Genomic DNA, 20,305 nt, shown 5'->3' on the forward strand with positions numbered 1-20,305 from the left:
TCTAGATTCGGACCCATTACAAAACATACATATATACATCACATGTTACATAGCAATGCACTTACCTGTATGCTTTGTTTCAGAGATACACTTTCAAACTATGTGAAGAAACATTCCTGGCTGCAGTTTTGACAATGTTTCTGTGTCTACAAAGGCGTACCATTCAAAATGATCAATTATAGTTTGAAGTCATTGACTTTAACGAGTGAACGTGAATACACGTCTTTGTTCTGTCTTTGTGATTAAGTTACATGCACGCATCTACATCTACACTCTCACATGGAAGCACTGTACGCCCACACTGCACACTCAAATAGGAGTATTGCAATCTATTAGATTTTACTGTAAATTGCTTCCGTCAGTTATCAGAGACAGAACTGGCTGGAGTCATGCATGACAGAGAAATACATTTGATCAAATCCTCTCTCATCTGCAGCCCCTAACAGGACACATTGCTTGTCAAGAAACTTATAAACGAAGGAATCAGTTTTAGTCTGCTATTTAAGTTCAGTCTTTTTTTTTTCTTTTTAAGCCGCAGTTCATAATGCTCAAGAATAACAGAAAATTAACTATGACAATGTAGGCAAACTGCATTTCTATTTTCAGTGTTATGTGTTACAACAAGGATGTCAGTTTTCACTGCCAGAAAAAAAAAATAATGTGGTTAATGTACCTTTTTTCTCTTTTAATGTTGATATTTGCCCAAATAGCACATAAATTTTCATACCACTTGTGTTGAGTACTTAAATGTTACGTGTTTTCTACACACCAGAAAGTTGACTTCAGTTTATCAGTAACTATTTTAAGTTTCATGTATATGTCAATGGCTGTATTGGGGATGAAAGTTGGATACTACTTTATTCTACAAAATAAGAGAAAAGGTATTCCTTTGTAGCTTAAGCTGGCTTCTAACTCATGGTCCTCCCACCTCAGTAACCTCAACCTTTGAGAGGCATATGTCACCAGGCCTTTGGGCTGTAATGGAATCTACAAAAATGTTTGCTTGCTTTTACATAGGGCCTTGAAGTTTAGCTCAAGTTAGCCTCTAACTCAGAGACTCAAGTAAAGCCTTTCTTCTACAAGAACCTTTATAAATATTTTGTCATGGTATTCAAGTAAGTATTCAGTGTGGGTATAAACATGTATGTATAGAAGTAATATATAAGGAGTGAAGTCAATTATAGATGTGTTTTCTATTTTAAATTTTAAGTCTGGGTGGATAAGGAAATAAATGGTCAGAGCGCCGTGATTCTTTTCTCATCTCTAATCAAAGATGCACCTGGGTTGCTTTTTGAAGTACAACAGGTCAAAAGTCATAAGTCAACTGTGACATGAGTAAATTAAGTAGATATAACAAAGACGTCTTGATAGTGTAGACTTGATTGACTATTGAAGCTAAAAGTGTTTCACAGGAAGGGTTGTTGGAGACAGTCCGTAAATAGGGAAGTTATTGTGACAGTCTGTCAACTGCTGTGCATCTTAAGCCTAGAAAATTTGTGTAGAAAACAATAAGATGATCTGAAATGAATGCAAAACTAATGATACACACATGAATTTATACATATTATGAATTATAGATTAAATGATTATGCTCAAGATAAACATAAGTATTTATCTATTGGTTATTGATTTGCTTTAGTCTTTCCAGTAAAAAAATAGTGGTCATAAAATGTGATATTACACAACAGTCATCGGCTCTTATTAAGTTATATTTTATGTGTTTAGTCATATGAAAGAGTAGAGAAATTATATACAAAATATTCTGTTTTCTATCAAGTCTTGGCTGAATTTATTTCCTTCAAAATTGACAAACACAAGTCTAATCAATATATGTGTGTACTGAAAATTAGATACTACCTAATTCTGTAACAACACATTTATAAATGTTTTAATATATTCTATTCTTTAAAATATTTTTCCATTATTCTTGATTTTCTAGAAACACTATTTACATTTACAGGTAATTTTCTTAATTTTTGATTTAATATGCTTTAAAGATAAGAAACAGTTTATTATTTTAATCAAAGTATCACATATACAAACAACTGAAATTCATAAATACATAACTTAAGAATTTTTTTCAAGATGAGGACCCCTTATGTAATCAGTGCTCCAAACGTCTCTCTGTAGTATGTCGAGGTTCCAAAATATTAGAAGTATCCCAAGTCCTGTCCAAGTCACTACAACCCCATGTTTAGAACTGTTTCAGTCTCTAGCTAGTAATTATTATATTTGTATTCTAAAACTTCTATTATTGGAAAAATGAAGTAAAGACTGAAATTTTACTAAAATTTATTAGCAAGTCATTGTTTTGATAATATTGGAAAATTCATGAGTAAGCCTTATTGTCTGCTAATGTATATAAAACAGAATAATTTAGTGAAGATGTATTTTTAAATATCTAGTATATTGTAGCGCTCTGCAAGTTTAGTCCATCAAAAATGCTTGGCTCTCATCTTTGTATCATTTTATTGACGAAAACATAATATGCTGTAGATTTAGTAGATTTTATGGAAACAGAATTAAATATGTCAACTTAAATTATAATAAAAGAGAAGTAAAATCAAGATGCTAGAACTTTACATATCTTTGACACTCCATTAAAGAATTATCACAACTTTTGGTAATGTTTAAAGGAAACTTCTAATTGAGTGATGAACATGATGAAAATCATCACATCTGAAGATGATTTAAAAAAAAATAGCAAATGGCAGATTGAGAAGCAAAGAGGAGAAATAAAGTTTTAAATCTTAAGTATTTAAACACATGCTAGAGAGGGAAGACAGAGAAGAGAAGAAAGCATTCACCCTCCCAAAGCTAAAGTAAACTTCTGTAGGAAATACTCTGGCTTGAACACCAGTGTTTGTTCATCAGAGAGGGAGAAGCACTTCACACCCAAAACTTTACAAACTACAGACATATGCAGATGCCATCTGTGACTTGACAGTTTCCCACTTTCTAGGTCCTTGATGGTTCTTTTTTCCCCATAAAATGCTATTGCCTAGAGGAGTCAAGAAAGCAAGCAAAAAGGTTCAGCTGTCCAGAGGAGAAGCTTTGAGAAAACCTTATGGTATTTCTCTCCCTTTTTGTATCTCGGTGGTTGACTTAGATTTCTTTCTTTAGAATTTTAAAAAAGAAAAATTTGAGTTTCCTGAGGCCTGTCTTCTCCCTCAAATGATGACTTATAATCAATAGTCACATGTTTAGAAAAAAAGAAAGCATTGTAATTTAAAGAAAAGCTTTAGGGAGTTGGCTAGAATTCAAACAAGTCTACATGTATCAACTATTATATATGTATGGAATAGAGATTGAATATGTTAAGATGATGCTTCAGAACCCTTATGATGTCATATCTTAGTAGATAAATTGCTACCAAGTGATGTAGAAATTTAAAATATCTGCTTTTGGGATACTCTCACTATGGAGTTAGTTTATTGTTGTTGTTTTTGTTATTTTGGTTTCATGAGACAGGGTTTCTCTGTGTAGCTCTGCTGTCATGGCACTCACTCTGTAGACGGTGCTGGCTTTCAATTCAGGAATCTCACGACCTCTGCCTCCCAAGCGCTGGGACTCAAGGTGGGCACCACCAGTACCTGCACGCATTTATTTATTTATTTTTTAACATGAGAATTTTCCACATTTGATGCCACGTTATCCTCTACCGCATTTAAAAAATGGATATCTGCTTCTTTCATAGTGTGTGAAATAGACCATAATTGAATGCAAATAAAACATTTTGGTTAATTTTCTTGGTCAAGTCACGCACGTGCTAACTTTAAACCATGATTTCCTTACTATGTTGAAGGTGAGTAGACCATAATGCCATATGTCATCATTATATTTGGGGTTTGAATTTCGGGAATAAATTAAATTGTTGCTTTAACCTAGTAATGCAGGAACTTGAATCAATCATCTTCCTTAGAAGTATTATTTGAAAGACAAAACTATCAGGGGCTTACAAAGGGTCAGTGCTCAACAGTCCAGGCTATAGGGTAAAGCTAGTGAAATTCAGGTTACAGTAATTTTGGAATCAAATGTAGTGATATAGAAAATTAATTTGATAATGAGTGCTGAAAGTATCTAATATGAAATATGATACTCTATTTAAATTAAAATGCAGATTAGATTCCTTTATCCTTAAGTTTAAATCACTTTTCACACAATGTGAAGACATTTCACTTCTTTTCTAATTTCAAAAGACTATCAGCAGAAATATTATTTATTTGCTATTAATTATTATAATTATATTTATAATTAGAGAGCCTCATGATACTGTAAAATTAAAAAAGTAAGAGACAGGAAAAGATGGAAAAGAAGATGGAGAAAGGTAAAGGGAGAAGGAGAGGTGGGAGAGAGAGAACAAGCCAGCTAACCAGTTCTTTAACCTACTCTTTGCAAATTATTGCTAATAGCATAATACATTTTAAAAGGTATTTATTTATTTATTTATTACAATTTATTCACTTTGTATCCCTGCTGCAGTCCCCTCCCTCGTCTCCTCCGAGTCCCACCCTTCTTCCCCCTTCTACCCTTCTGCCCTTTCCCTAGTCCCCTGATAAGGGAGAACCTCCTCCCCTTCTATCTGACCCTAGCCTATAAGGTCTCATCAAGGGTGGCTGCATCATCTTCCTCGATAGCCTGGCAAGGCTGCACCCTTAAGGGGGAGGTGATCAAGGAGCCAGCCACTGAGTTCATGTCATAGGCACCCCCTTCCACCCCCCACCCCCCGTTTACTAGGGAACCCTCTTGGATAATGAGCAACCTGTAGTTTCCTCTGAGCAGGAAGTCTAGGTCCTCTCCATGAATGGTCTTTGGTTGAAGTATCAGTCTCTGCAGGCTCCCCTGGGCGCAGGTTTCTTGGCTCTGTTGGTCTCCTTGTGGAATTCCTGTCCCCTCCAGGTCTTTCTCTCACCTTCTTTTTCCATAAAGTTTCCGGCACTCCCCGCAAAGTTTGGCTATGAGTCTCAGTATCTCCTTCAATACCCTTGTGGGTAGAGTCTTTCAGAGGTCCTCTGTGGAAGGCTTCTGTCCTGTTACTTGTTCTTTAATATATATATTTGCATGCTGTTATATGTTAGGTGTTTTGTTTTTTGTTTTTGGTGGTGTGGAACCAACATGAACATCCTCGGCATGGCATTGCCTGGTAAAATCATATCTCGAGAACTAACCACAGATATGTGAGTAAGTAGAAAGGTCAATAACTTCATTTAAAAACGTAACTAATGTACTAAGTAAACAAATCGTAATGTTCATGGAGAGAGCCAGAAGAAAATTCAAAATTGTATCAAAAGTCTAACTGAAATCGTAAGAGGACGCAAGTGTGTTTAACGGCTAATGATCTTGCATAGCTGACCTCATCCCCATTTCCCACGGATGAGCTTTTCCTACCCAGAATGTCAGGATGACTAGAGGGGCAGGTCCATGTCCCTGCTTCAGCCACCCTAGACAGTAAGCACGGTGTAGTCCTCACACTCGTTCCTGGCAGTCCTCATGGGAGCACCCAGCCTTCCTATTAGAAATGAACCTCAGAGCCACCCATGCTTCAAGCTGTCTGCCACTGTGCTTATAAAACTCCCCGAGTCGATCTTTCCTAGATCTCACCTTTTTGACCTCCTCCCCTCACGAGGGAGGAGCAGCCTTGCTAGGCCACAGAGGAGGACATTGTAGCCAGTCCTCATGAGACCTGATAAGCTAGGGTCAGATGGAAGGGGAGGAGGACCTCCCCTATCAGTGGACTTAGAGAGGGGCGGATGAGGGAGGGAGGGTGGGACTGGGAGGGAATTAAGGAGGGTGCTACAGCTAGGATACAAAGTAAATAACCTGTAATTAATATAAAAAATAAAAATTTAATAAAACAAAACTCCCTGCAAAATACTATCTAATCTTGCCACTTGCCAAGTAAGGGTGCTGACCAGCTTTTATTAGTTTTACCCATTTTGATTTTATTTTCACTTGGATCACTGTATCGGGATGTGTGTTTTTTCATATTCTTCTCACAGAATTAATTATTATTTTATCTGTTCTCACAGCTTGGGATGGTTTCTCAGGGGTGGTCTTGATTCATTCCCTCATGTCCAAGGTGTCATACTGAGGTGAAGATCTCAGGTTATGGGACAGACAAACTGAGGTTGGCCCGGAAAGGAACCATGTGATTTCCAAAATGTCTTCAGTTTCCCTGTAACTCTTTCTTAGCTATAACACAGATTCTCAGGAGCTCCTTGTGGAGATAAAATTATTTATCATATTTAAAGCAGAGTGCCTGGTCCAAAGGAAGCACTCATTAAGTGTTGAAGGCAACCACAGATATTCAGTTAAAATAGGAACAATGACATCAGCCTAAGTATGGACAAAATTAAAATTCCGAGCTTAAATAGAACTAATTATGCCTTCTTTCACTCTGAGAGAAAAATCAGACACCAAGTGTTCTTTTCACAATAAATCACTATTTTGCATCTGCAGTTAATGTGTTCTTTCACAGAGCACATGTGTGAAAAGTACAGCATTCCTACTTTTCCTCTTTATCCATTAAGATATTACAGAATCAAATATCTAATATGCAGCAAAGATTAAGCTTCATTCATGTTATGATAATATTAGTTACAGACCAGGATTACAACTTTTCAAATTTCATTGTCTTTTTGTTTTACTCAACTTGTGTATTTATAATGAAGGAAGATACTTGATTATGTAAAACAAACAGGGACACAATCATTTGAAAACAGGCATTTTTATTTAGCATGGTGTAACATGTTAGGTTTAATGATTGTAGAAAAGAAACAATTTATATATTTTTTGGCCAAAAAAAAAATAAATAAAAGGAAATGAAAGAATTAAACAAAGCAATGTCTAATACAATGATCTCTCCTTTATCAACAACAATTGTGGTTGATCATTAGTAAAGATGTGGCTGCGGGGAGGATATTGTTACCCCGAATATCATTGGTACCTTTCATGAGAGAGATACAGATGCTCAGGGAACACAAATGCCTGTTAGAATGGAAATTCACACATTTGAATGAGACATAGGAGAGATGTCTATATCTGCTTAGGCCAGGACTGAATAGACAAGGTTTTTTGTCAACCTATTCCTTCACTAAATTAACTGATGCACCTGATTCTCTCAATCAGCCTGGTATCTGTGATTTGTACTATAGTCTCTCTAAGTCAGACAGAATCATCAAATGATGATGAAAGCCCGTTTAAAATACCTGCAACAAACTTCGAAGAGTCTACTTTCTGTAATGGACTTTTAATTCAGTCTGTGAATATTCTCATTACTTTATGATTCTGTGTGTTTTCTGTCTTCTAACTCAGTTTTACAGAAGCATGTGGACTTATTTCCCAAATAATTCAAATTTCCAGGAGAAATAGTCATCTCTTTCTCTCTCTCTTCCTCCACTCAATCTACCTATTCTCTGTTTATCTAGTAATCTCTCTCTACATAAATATCATTACGTCTTCTCAGTAACAAAGGACCTAAGTACTAAGATCCAGTGCCCAATTTCTTCTCAAGAATCATACTATTCTTATGTCTATGTTAATTTCTGATTTTATAAAGAAATTATAATTTTTCATAGTGACCCCACCTTCTGCATTTACTAATACAGTTTTCAATGAAAGAAGTGAAAAATGTTAAGACATATTTACATTTTTTTCATTTAATTATCTTGTGATTATTATTGCTGTAGTGAATACATTTAAGCATTTTTATTCTCTTCACTAAAATCATGTTTTTTCCTGATTCTACTTTTTAAATGCTATCATCATATAACAAAAGAAAAGATGGTTATGGTATTAAAATAAAATGTATCTGGTATTTTTTGGGAATGATTCCATATAACACAGTCAAGGGAAATGTAATGTTCTCCAGTGACTAAGTGTTGTTCATGGGCATTTCATGCTGGAGACCAAAGATGCTCTAGATTTTGGAATTTGTGTGAGCAAAGGTGTAAATTTGGAGAGCTAGTCTCATATATTTTGAAGTGAAAATAATAGTGAAAATGCTAAATCTGTAATCTAAATCTAGAGGCACAGTTAACTTAAACTTAAACTTTGTTTAGCTAAGTTACAGAATGTTATATGTTTTGAATAAATTAAAGATGTTTTAAATAATACCAGCAGAAAGACGTAACGATTGAGAGTCTATTATGACTGTACTATTCTTTTATGCATTTATCAATTATAAATACATATAAACCTTATCCAATGTAGACATTCTTACTGTCATCACATTGGAAATTATTAAATAAGGATTATTTTCTGTAGTAGCTTGTCAGTTACCTTCCTGTTGGAGAACCTAGCTTTATATATGGGATCCTTCTGCTTTAGTCTGAATGTCTGCAATTCACATTTGAATCTCTTTTTTTTAAAGATTTATTTATTACTTATGCAACATTCTGCCTGCAAACCAAATCTTATTATAGATGGTTATGAGCCACCATGTGGTTGCTAGGAATTGAACTCAGGATCTTTGGAAGAACAGCGAGTGTTCTTAACCTCTGAGCCATCTCTCCAGCCCCACATTTGAATCTTAGACTTATGAAATGACACAGTTCAGAAGTCAAATGCAGTTCATGTGTTTTGGTTGCTACTGGGAGTCTGACTAATGGTTGCTCTATGTTGTAGCTCTTAAATATTGAACAACAATAGTTCCCGTGAAAACTGAACATGAAGAATGTTCTAATGAAAAGATGAAGAGTGTGGATAAATGCAGCAACTGTAGAGTAGTTACCAAAGTAATTTCTCTGGTCATGATACAAGATGGCTGAGATGATTGTATCATGATAAATAACAATTACAAATAACATACTGATGAGGTCAATTTTGATTAGTAAACTGATAACAAAGATGAAGGGTGTGGGAATGGTAGGTTGCTTGACTACCGTACCTAAAGGATGGATTTAAGCCCCAGCACCATCAAGGAGAGAGGCAGAAAAGAAAAGAGGAAGGGATGGAGGAATAAAGGAAACAAGAGAGGGAGGGAAGAAGGAAGGAAGACAGAAACAAGGGCAGCAGACTGCAGGAAGGAGACTTTTATTGCGTTAGGGGCATCATAAGAAAAGTGAATTATTAAAAAGGTCAGGTCATAGCTGAGGGCTTTGTGGTTGTGGCTGTTGCTTTTGTTCTGTGTGTTAAGAGTAGTGTGTTGTTTTATTTTTTTATGTTAAGCATTTTGGGAGTGGAAAGAAAATGTGAGGAAAGACAATTCATAAAAAGAGGAGTAGACTGCAATTTGCGGTTACTGTCACATAGGAGATATTTGATCAAGATTACTGACTTAGACTTCTAGCCCAGTTACATGAAATGCTACAGTCACAATAGTCCTTCTAACTCAAAGAATCTTGTGAATTTTGGACTCAGGCCTCACAGACCAAGATATACTTATGTCTCTTTGTAAAATAATAAGCCTAGAAGCAATGTTTTATGAGGAAAAAAAAGATTTGGTTTCAGTTATAAAGTGAATTTAATATTAGTCTGTGATTATTATCTGCCTTATTTTCTCCTAAGCTAAAATTTGTAAGGGAAACATACTCAGTTGTCTTTGGTGGGTTCCTAGATTTGTTGCAGCTGACATGACCTGAAGCTTGAGATACTGAGATAGCAGGGCAGAACTTCTTCCTGAGAATCTCACCTCACTCCCTCACTCCTTCCACAGTTACCCTTACAGCAGAGCTGGCATAAGACAGCTGGGAAGCCACTTTCAATGCAGAATGTTCAATTGCATTTTTAAAAAAATCAGAGTTATGGAAGACACGTTATTTCCAAACATGTTAAGTATAATCCGAGGGCTCTCTGCTGGCCTTTGCAACAATAGTAGACTCTTCAAACCTAAAGTTTTCTGCCTAACTCATTGGACTCAAGGAGCAGTTATCTAATTTTCTCTCTAATTCAAGTATTTTTTTCTAATATGTTTTACTCTAATTTTCTCATTAAAACGTTTTAGGAGATGTTATGTTATGAAGACAATTACATTCACATCACCAACTTTTAGTCTTTTCATAGTAAAGCCATGACATGATCCTCCCTCTCTTGGTGCACCATTTGTCTCAAGATACTGTATGCTCAATCTTTATGCTCTACTACTGGGAAGAGAACTTTCATGTATACATTCTCCTCATTCCACAATGGTAGGCCCACTTCCTGCTCCTGAAGCAAGATACACCTCACATTTCCTGCGAACCTTAGCTTTTCCAGACAGATACACTTTTATCACAATGCTTTGTAGATTCTTATGCACAAGTTTGTTGTATTTTAATCAATCTATAAAATTGTTTGCCCAGTGTTCTATAATGTTTTAGGATATAATACCTGTGACTATGTCCAGAGTTGCATTTTAAGCAAGCACACACCTACAAGGGTTGTAGACTTAAGCTGTGATTCAACAGGTAAAGTATTCTGGAAGGAAGAAGTTTCACTCTTTGAAGAAATTGTCTGGGCATCTTCCCTAAAACCATCGAATAAGATGATCATAGTAGAATCCCATGTAAAATAGCCAACAAGTAAAAACAAGTAAATACTGCACGATTTCTGCTTCCAAACATTTTTTGCCTGTAGTTCAGTCTTTCAAATATCCACAGTTTCACAGATTTACTCTGGCCCTTCTGAGACAGTGCTTTGTCCCGTGAAATCTCAGGCTTCCTCATGTCCAAAAGCCAGTTTCACAAATACACTTATTTTTCAATGTCATCAACATATAATTTGCATGCATACACTGACAATTAAGAAGGATGACCACAGTGTAAATGTGAACAAAATCAGGGGCACTGGGAACTGTGGATTAGAGTTAGAGAAGTTGGTGATGAGTACTGGATAATTGGTTGAGGCGATTAACTTGGCTTTCTTTGGGTATCTGAGATTGTATTGTAATTATCTTTAAGAGTCTAGAGTTGTGTGTGTGTGTGTGTTTGTGTGTGTGTGCTGTATGTTTCTGTAGATATATATGATGTGTGCATACATGGTTTACAAGTGATGTTGAGATCAGGTTTCTTCCTCTGTGGTTCTACACTATGTTATTATTATTATTGTTAGAGAGAAAAATCTCTCAATGAACATGGAGTCTGTTTGGTGAGGCTGGCTCAGCAATGAGCTTCAGATCTACTTATTTCTGCTCATTGGGGTTACAGGTGTGTTCTGCTTTTTCATATGCATGTTAGGAATCAAACTTGGGTTCTAGTGGTATTGTCTCAAATATTTTGCTGTAAAGAATCTTAGCATCACTGCCTGCTTCACATGGCCTTTTCTTTTTCTTTTCTTTCTTTTAATATTTTTGTTTCTTTTATGGCAAAATAGCAACGAATGGATATTCTTTGTTGGTTGCTAATATTGTCAATAATTAGTCAGCAACCAATTTTCTGGAATATTATTGAGTTCTACACTTGCTAATTTTGATAAAAATAAAGGTAATTTATATGCTAATATACAATATCAACACATTTAGCTAGAATCTATTTCTGGTACCAAGAATGGTGAATGATTGAAATTCTGAGCTTTTTCTTGAATTTGTTTTGTCTTTCATTGATTCTAAGTGCATAATACAACTTTTTAATTTGCCACAAATCTGATATTTGCAACAATTAAAATAAACATGAAATGAATATATACTTTGAAGTCATGAAAGAAAAATGATGCTTTAGGGTCTAAACTTGGTATCTAATTACATTATAACTAAAATTGACTTTAATTTTTAATAAGCATGATAGAACATTATTTCAGTAATTGGCATTTTAAACCTTTTAAGGTTGTTTGATTTCCAGCATACCAGTATTCAGGTCACATATTATTTCATAAGAGATTGGACTGAAGGGACATAAGGCTATGAGTTTGTGAATATAGGATACAAGTGACACTAAACTTTATATTTTGACTTACATTTCAAAAAGGGTAAGTGAAAATCATCTTTAATATGCAAAGAGGAGAACATTTATTAACTATGCTATCTCTCACGAGACCACACATCACTTAAAATTACAGGTAAACATAACAAAGATACATAAGATTCCCTACAAATAATACATCAATTTAATTTTGTGACTATATATGTTTTAACATATATACTTTCTTGTAATAATAATCAGTCTTTGACTATGGATTTAAATTCTGGATAATTAATTTTGGTTTCTTATCTGTTTTTGTTACATAGTACCTTAGTATTCATTTGTGTAGACATGTAAAAAGCTTCACAAGTAAACTAGCATTACAAAGAAAGTTTCTGGCTTTTATGGTTACTAATGACATCTAGGTCATAATGAAGTAGATACTTTGACGTAACGCTTGCCAAACTGACTATCCCCGATCAATGTATGGTATACAAATAATGTGCAAGATATGTATGTATTAACAAAGTATTCATCATTTAATTGGAGACCCAGGTCCTACTGGTCACCCTGTATCTTATCTGGCAATACTGCTGAGGAATATTAAATCCTGTAATGGTGGCTTCCCTAACCTTCTTCATGTAGGGAGGTTACTACTGCATTCACCTGTGGTCTGCTTCCAGGGTTTCTGTATTCTCAGTTCTTCTGTGAGCCTGTCCAACAATTATTGGCTCACTTAATCTAGACCTAATCAGATAACATTAAGGGACCAAAGTCATCAAATACATTAGGAAGCCATAGATAAGAGCACAGATTTTGAGTTATGTGTGTTGACTGGCTATTGGAAAAAAGATGCTTGGTTACACTGTACTGGATTTTGTATTTACTAAGCCAATTATTTTCATGGCTTAATTTTCCCAGGTTGTGCTTCAATTGCTATTAACACGTAAGAAAGCAATTCATAGATAATAAATTAGACCTATGAATAAATTGTTATCATTTAAAAATTTTTAAATACTCATTTATTTTTGCATCATATGATGCTGAATTTATGCTTGGTTTTCATATAAACATGAAATCATATGGTTCTTGAAGAGTTGGCATGAATGTCATGTAATAAATGACATTTGATACACAAAGCTCTCTTCAGGTGGAGAATCCTTGTGTACACAGAGATGGCCAATCTTACTCTGAAATCTCTCATGCTCCCTGCTGTGAATAGGAATGCTAACTTAAATCTTACAAAGAAGTAACTAATTTCATTTTGTTGTTTTGAAAAAAAAACACTCGAAATATAAATGTTCAATGGCAGTAAATATTATCAGTCATTTTTTAGAACCATTTATACTTTAAAGAAACTTGAGGATATTCCTTTTTAAATTATAGTTGTATTAAACTGGGAGTATTTGTCAAGCTGAATGAACTATTACCTTTAGCTTATTGAGGGGAAGTATAACGAGTAAATTATCTTTGACGTTGTAAAAGTGTATGTTTAAGTGTAAATAATGTTTTAAAATATCTTTGAACAAAACTTTCCACATTTGAATGTGCTGTGGTATGTTAGAAAAACTGTTGATTGTCACTGGGAGAAATATAAATTTTTATTTTGTAAAATATATACTAAGCTATGGTCAGACTGAGTCAGTCTCTAAATTTAACTTAAAGAAACCAATGAAACAATGTGGGTTTTTTGTTTTGTTTTTGTCTTTTTGCTTTGTTTGTTTTCTCAAGAAGCCTAGCACAGTGTTCACCAAAGACAGAGAAGCACCATATACTCTGATTTCTTTCTTTCAAAGTCTAGTTTGTAGTGAATATTTTTGATACATACATATTTGTTTTGTTTTTTTTAAATATTTAATTTGAGTTTAATACTTTATTTCACAAATCATATCTTCACTATATTACTAGATGGGATATTCATAAACGAATGTTTTTCTTGTTAGAAACCTTCATATAAAATTTGAGACACCATCAAAAGATATTAATGCACCATCAGTAGTTTTTGTCACAACACACTGTTTTTTAATATAATGAGTCGATTAATAATGTAGGTAGAAAACGTGGTTGTAGTAAGCCACATGGACAGTATTTCCATGTGAAATAAAATGCAGACTTGATACTGCCTGTCTGTGGGTCCTCCTTCCGTGGGCAGATCTGTGGTAGGAGAGAATCTGTGGTACAGCAGGGTTCTCAGTTCTTCGTGTAAAATCGTTTGACTATGAGGATTGGTGATTATCCTATACAGTTGAATAATGAAACACCTCTGTTCTTATAGGTAAGGTATTCTATATCAGAGCGATACAATTTAAAAACACACCCTAAGCAAATTGAATTGTGAAATTTCCCGGTAATAAATTCAGAAGTTTTTATGGGCTGTAATTTTCCATGAATTTTAAGCTATCTTGCTGGTTATAAATAGATTTTTGTCACTGATCACACATTGCTAGGTGAGAAAATGGAGCCCAGATTCCATGTTAATCATTCTCTTTAAATTATATATGGTGCTTACGATGGCAGACCTGGGAGCATATCAGCAATAAGGGCTGATTCTAGGTAGCGATCAGAAGCAAGAGCAGCTACCATGAATTTTCTCTTCTTGGAAATGATCCACTTCGGCTTTGTGAAACTATCTTTTATAATTTTCTTGTACTTTAAGATATCTATGGATTTACATTTCAGCTTAATAACTATTAAACGTAACGGAGGTATTTTAGTGATTTGACAGGAATTTATTAAACTAAAATATTTAAGAAATTATATTCCTTAATTACCTAAGATATAAAATATAGCATTATTTGATAAAAATTCAGCTAAAAGAAGCATTTAGTATAGGAAATATGCTCCTATTCTCAAACAAAAATAGGATTTTCCCCCTGTAACTACTTTCTTGTTCTACACATACTTTAGGCATTTGCTAATTACTTTTCTTTTTTTAATTTTTATTTTTTTATACTAATTACAGTTTATTCACATTGTATCCCAGCTATAACCCCCTTCCCCCCAACCCCACCCTCTCTCCTTTTCTCCTATGCCCCTCCCCCAGTCCAATGATAGGGTAGGTCCTCCTCCCCTTCCCTCTGACTCTAGCCTATCAGGTCTCACCAGGACTGGCTGCATTTTCTTCCTCTGTGGCCAGGTAAGGCTTTCACCCCTCAGGGAGAGGTGATCAAAAAACCAGCCACTGAGTTCATGTCAGAGACAGTCCCTGTTCCCATTACTAGGGAACCCACTTGGACACCAAGCTACCATGGACTACATCTGTGCAGGGGTTCTAGATTATATCCATGAATGATCCTTGGTTGAGGTATCAGTCTCAGACAAGACACCTGTGGTCAGATTTTATGGTTCTGTTGCTCTCCTTGTGGAGCTCCTGTCTCCTCCAGGTCTTTCTCTCTCGCCCTTCTTTCATAAGATTCCCTGCATTCTGCCCAAAGTTTGGCTATGAGTCTCAGCATCTGTTTTGATACTCTGCTGGATAGTCTTTTTCAGAGGCCCTGTGTGGTAGGCTCCTGTCTTGTTCCCTGTTTTTGTTTTTTTTTTTTCCCCTTTTCTGATGTCTGTCCTCTTTGCCTTTCTGAGGAAGGGTTGATCATCTTACCCAGGGTCCTCCATAAAGGATGTTTTAAACGTTATGCACATAATATAGTCAACTAAAGATAAACACGTCCTCACTATACATCTCTTACATTAATAGTCTAGAGGAATGCCTCAGGAATTCATTTCAAAGAATTTTCTTTCCAGGAGATAAAGACTTCACAAATTTGTGGCAACAATGCTGCTTTCAAACACACTCTTGTTTCCCATATACTGCATGATCATTTATTGCTGTCAGGCTACAATAAAGGTCATATGATTTGATGAAAGGAAAAAAAAAGCCTCATCTTGAAAGGACATCGAGTCAACATTGCAATTTAGGTGCAAACTCAACTTTATACTGAATAGAAATGTTTTAATTGGTCACAAAAATAATACACTGTATTTTAAATAGCTTTAAAAAAATAGAGCTTAAGCCCATATAGTTGCCACACACACACACACACACACACACACACACACACACAAATACAGCCACACGACTTCAAATCAAATTGTATTCTTCTATGTGGTGATAGAGAGTAGTACATAATATATAAAATATAAAATATGAATGTGTGCAGACGGAAAGTCACAAGAGAAATTAAGTAGTTACCCTCCATTAGCATCTCTACACTACTGCCCTTCATTTTCCGACATAGGGTTAAACACAGGGAGGAAAGTCTTTAGAAAAATTATAAAAGAGATTCCTCTTAAGTAGTTCAAAAAAATAAGACAAGAAAGTTAAAGGAACTGATTATTCAACTGGGCAAATCTCTAATGAAAACTTACCTTTAAACTGTCTTTAAGTTTATGATATGCTTTTTCAGAGAGAACAGAGGGCGGGTGTAGGAGCCTCCCACAGGGGGGAATGGGCTCAGACTCTCACAAGCTAGATTCCCTTTATGTGTGAAAAGTGTCCTGACTGTGAGGCTCATTAAACATTTCAATGAGCTCTGAGTAGGTGACTGATCTCAGCCCCTGGAAAATTTTCTCTGCAGTGGCATCGCAATCATTGGAGATATTTGAAGGTTGCTTTTTTTTTCCCCCTTGCAGAGACAGATAAGACTGCTTAACAATATAACATAATTTTTTTAGGGTTCTTTGCTTTTTACTGTGATAAGATGAATGTGTGAGATTCATTTGTGTTTATGGTAATACAAGTGTTGAAATGTGAGTATTTGGCTTATAACCTATTGTAATGTATAACATACTTAGTTTTTGTTAGGCAGCTATATGGCACAAGTGCTCTGTTGGTTATGATAATTTTACTGTTATGTAATATTGTGCACATTACAGTCACTCTTCTTAAGTCATTGCTTAATTAGTTTAATGATCACTCTAGTTAATCTAAATGCTTTAAATTTTCTTACAATTTGTGATTATGCTTTGCTGTGAAAACCAATAAGGTTTTAAAGCATAAAAAAATACTGTTGCACAATTCTTTAAAAGCTGCTTTCTAAATTTTAAGAGTATAAATTTGAATATTTTTTCTTCAGAATATTTCTTCATCTCTACTTCAGATGTCAAGATAAGTGTGAAAAATGAAATATTTCTGTGACTCACTAAGAAAAATAAAAATGCAGTTAAAAAATAGAGTATAAAAGAAGCACAAACAGTTCCTTGATTCTTTTGATCCCAGAGAAAAGAAAAAAAATATCCAATTTTAAGCAACTGATTCAATGCATACACTGATGTACAGCTTTTAAAAATACATTTGAAAAATGAAAAGCTAGAGGATAAATTCTCCAAGGAGGCGTTGATCACTCGGTGTTGTGCAGGACGTCAGTGAGCTAAGAGCATCAACGTATATGATGAATTCTTCCTACCCTGAAGTAGCACCCACAAAGAAAGTTATAGTAATTTTGTCATCATGAGGGCCTCCGTCCCTAGCACTGACTATGGAAGGCCATTGCTCTCCTTTACATACCTCCTGCTTAACACTTGTCTCAGTCAGTACATACTGCACTTACATTATGACCATCCAAGGTTAAATTCACCTCTGAAAAGTGTCAAAATAAAATAGGTATGTCTACATCTTCGGGAACTATAGGCAGAATTTCTTCCTTGTCCTCCCCGCTTTGAACACACCTTGAAGATTTTTCTGTTTCAATCAATGAGTGGGTAAGAGGAGCTAAAAATAAGAAACTGGAAATATACAAACAACGGCTGAAAGCAGGGAGATGATTTAAAATATAAGGAATGTGCTTGCAACACAAAGAAGCCATTAAAACACATCTATTGTGCTTAGTTTTTTTTATTTACTGTTTTTAAAATTATGTTTGCTAATCCTCTGTCTGTGAACCATATAAATAACACATTTATTTTGTATTCTGAACATAAATTATATATTCTAGTAATTTTACTTACCAGAGGTATTTTAACCTAATAAAAAATGACATTATACTAGTTAAATCATTTGCCCATTGGCTCATTTCTATGCTAATGTAAGAAGCACCTTTTCCACACACTGAATTAGGTTATATGTTGAGAATAACAGTACGACCGACCGAGTTACTGAGTTTCTGTTGTCTTTAAACTCCTGGAATAAATTTATTAAAGAGAGGAAGAAAGAAAGAAAGAAAGAATGAAAGAAAGAAAGGAAGGAAGGAAGGAAGGAAGGAAGGAAGGACAGAAGGAAGGAAGAAGAATGAGAGAAAGAAAGAGAGAGAGAGGAAGGAAGGAAGGAAGGAAGGAAGGAAGGAAGGAAGGAAGAAGAATGAGAGAAAGAAAGAGAGAGAAAGGAAGGAAGGAAGGAAGGAAGGAAGGTAGGCAACTGCAGTGAAAATCATGTTATTTTGAAAAACATAATAATAGTTTTGAAGTCAGAATATTTTTCTAAGACAGGTGGGAAAGTCAAAGATCTGGCCAAAATTTTTGATAATTCTCTGGATCATGCACCATTATTTCCAGTTCAGACAAACAGTGATTCTGGTCACTGTAGTGCTTTGATAAATATATTTTGTAAATTGAATTTCATTGGCTGTACAAGCCTTACCTGTTAAATAATTTTCAGTTCTGACTGTAATAAATAAACGGTGTCATACTTACTTAAATTTCCATGTATCAAAAAAGAGTAAATTAAAGTGAGAGTTAGATCTATTAGATCTTTATTACATCTATTAAATAGATCTATTAGATCTATTTAAAAAGCCAATTTTATGGGCTACATCTGAGGGGGTGTTATAGGTTCTCACCATGCATTGTCCTTGGTTGGGTCCCTAGCAAGGGGAGCAGGGCATGAACTCTATGGCAAGCTCTCTGATCACCCCCCCCCCCCCCCGCTGTAGCTTGCAGCCTTGCCAGGCCACAGAGGAAGACAATGCAACCAGTCCTGATGAGACCTGATAGGGTAGGGTGAAAAAGAAGGGGAGGAGGACCTCTCCTATCAATGAACTAGGGGAGGGGTGTAGGGGGAAAAGAGGGAGGGAGGATGGGTTTGGGAGGATATGAGGGAAGGGGCCACAGCCTAGCTACAAATTGAATAAATTATAATAAATGATAATAATAATAATAATAAATTTTAAAAGAGCTAATTTTATTTGTTTAAATAACACTCTGTGAAAAATTAGGACTATACACATGTAACAAAAGCCAGTTTATGGTCCAATGTTACATGCACTGCACTGTATCACGAGATGCAAGGAATCACTGTATTAATAAAGAAAACAGTTTTTGTCAACTGTTGGCATTGTAACTATGCGGTACCTATATAGCCTCACTTTGGATCTAATTTCTGTCCACAGGGATGCCTGATGTTATACTGCCAGAGGGCATGTGTGCTGACTGTTGAGAAGGCGCAAACCGCTTCAATGATCAGAAACTGAGTTATTGAGGAGCTATATGTATGGGAATCAGACCAAAGGAACTGAAAAAATAAATAAATAAACCATCTACTTGAAAGTAGTAGAGTTATCAGAGAAGAACTAAACTGATCAACATATTATACTTTGTTTAAAAGAGGAGTTTCACCAGACTAAAATAATTCCATTCCGTTCCTTACTGTAATCCTTAGTTTCTGATGAAATAGATTTATGCTTGGTTTGATTTCATTTGAATTATTTAACATTTGGTACATCTTTATATTTATTTTTTTTTCAGATTAGATTCTTAATTAACTGATATAATTCTGTTCTGGTATTTTTCAAGGTCAAATATCCTGAAAGTTATGAAGAAATATCTTTTAATATTACTACTAAGTAAAGTATATAACATCATAAATCTAAACAGCTAAATCTAGTCACTGTTCTTTTTAACACATATTTTATAGGACTGGAAACATGAGATAATATATTTTCCCTCATTTTGCTACTAGAATTCTGATGAGAAAACTGATTCTTATTACAGACAAAGCTGCTTCAAAATAATACACTAAGGAAAGATTTTAGATAATTAGATCAATGTAGCCATTATATAATGTTAAAAATGAAATAAAATGAAACTACAAAATGTGTCATCATTGATTGTTTGAATACCATAAGTATTTCCAATAACTTTAGATTAAAACATAAATAATTTTAAAGTATATTAAATTAAATTATACACACATTTTTTGATAGATTTTTAAAAAGATTTGTTCTAGCAATATAATGTTTACACATTTTTCTTCCAAACTCTGATTATAAATACACAGAGAAGCAGGACTTGCTCTATAATTGAAAGTTAATCTTTGCATAATTTGTGATTGCTATGTTAAACATGTAGTTCCAATCCACAATGCATTTTGTAAAAGTCAAAAGTGTAAATTTCAGAATGCCAAACAACTGAACTTCAGTGACTACTAGAAACTCAAATGGTTCTGCATCTGTGCAAAACCACATGGGTCTAACACAGGGTTACCCCAAGTTTCCTTTTGTATGATTTCATGTGCAGAAATCCAAACGTCAACCACTTTTTCTTAGAGTATTTTTCTTTCTTTT

The 20,305-nt window shown here is 34.8% G+C and overlaps 1 protein-coding gene across 2 annotated transcripts in view; it reads left to right on the top strand.

The window, feature by feature from the left end:
- Positions 1-20,305, top strand: part of Pcdh10 (protocadherin 10) — a 61,601-nt gene that overhangs the window by 22,711 nt on the left and 18,585 nt on the right. The gene's annotated exons all lie outside the window — the stretch shown is intronic.

This window comes from Meriones unguiculatus, chromosome 2 (genome assembly GCF_030254825.1).
Source record: "Meriones unguiculatus strain TT.TT164.6M chromosome 2, Bangor_MerUng_6.1, whole genome shotgun sequence".
Classification (NCBI taxonomy): domain Eukaryota; kingdom Metazoa; phylum Chordata; class Mammalia; order Rodentia; family Muridae; genus Meriones; species Meriones unguiculatus.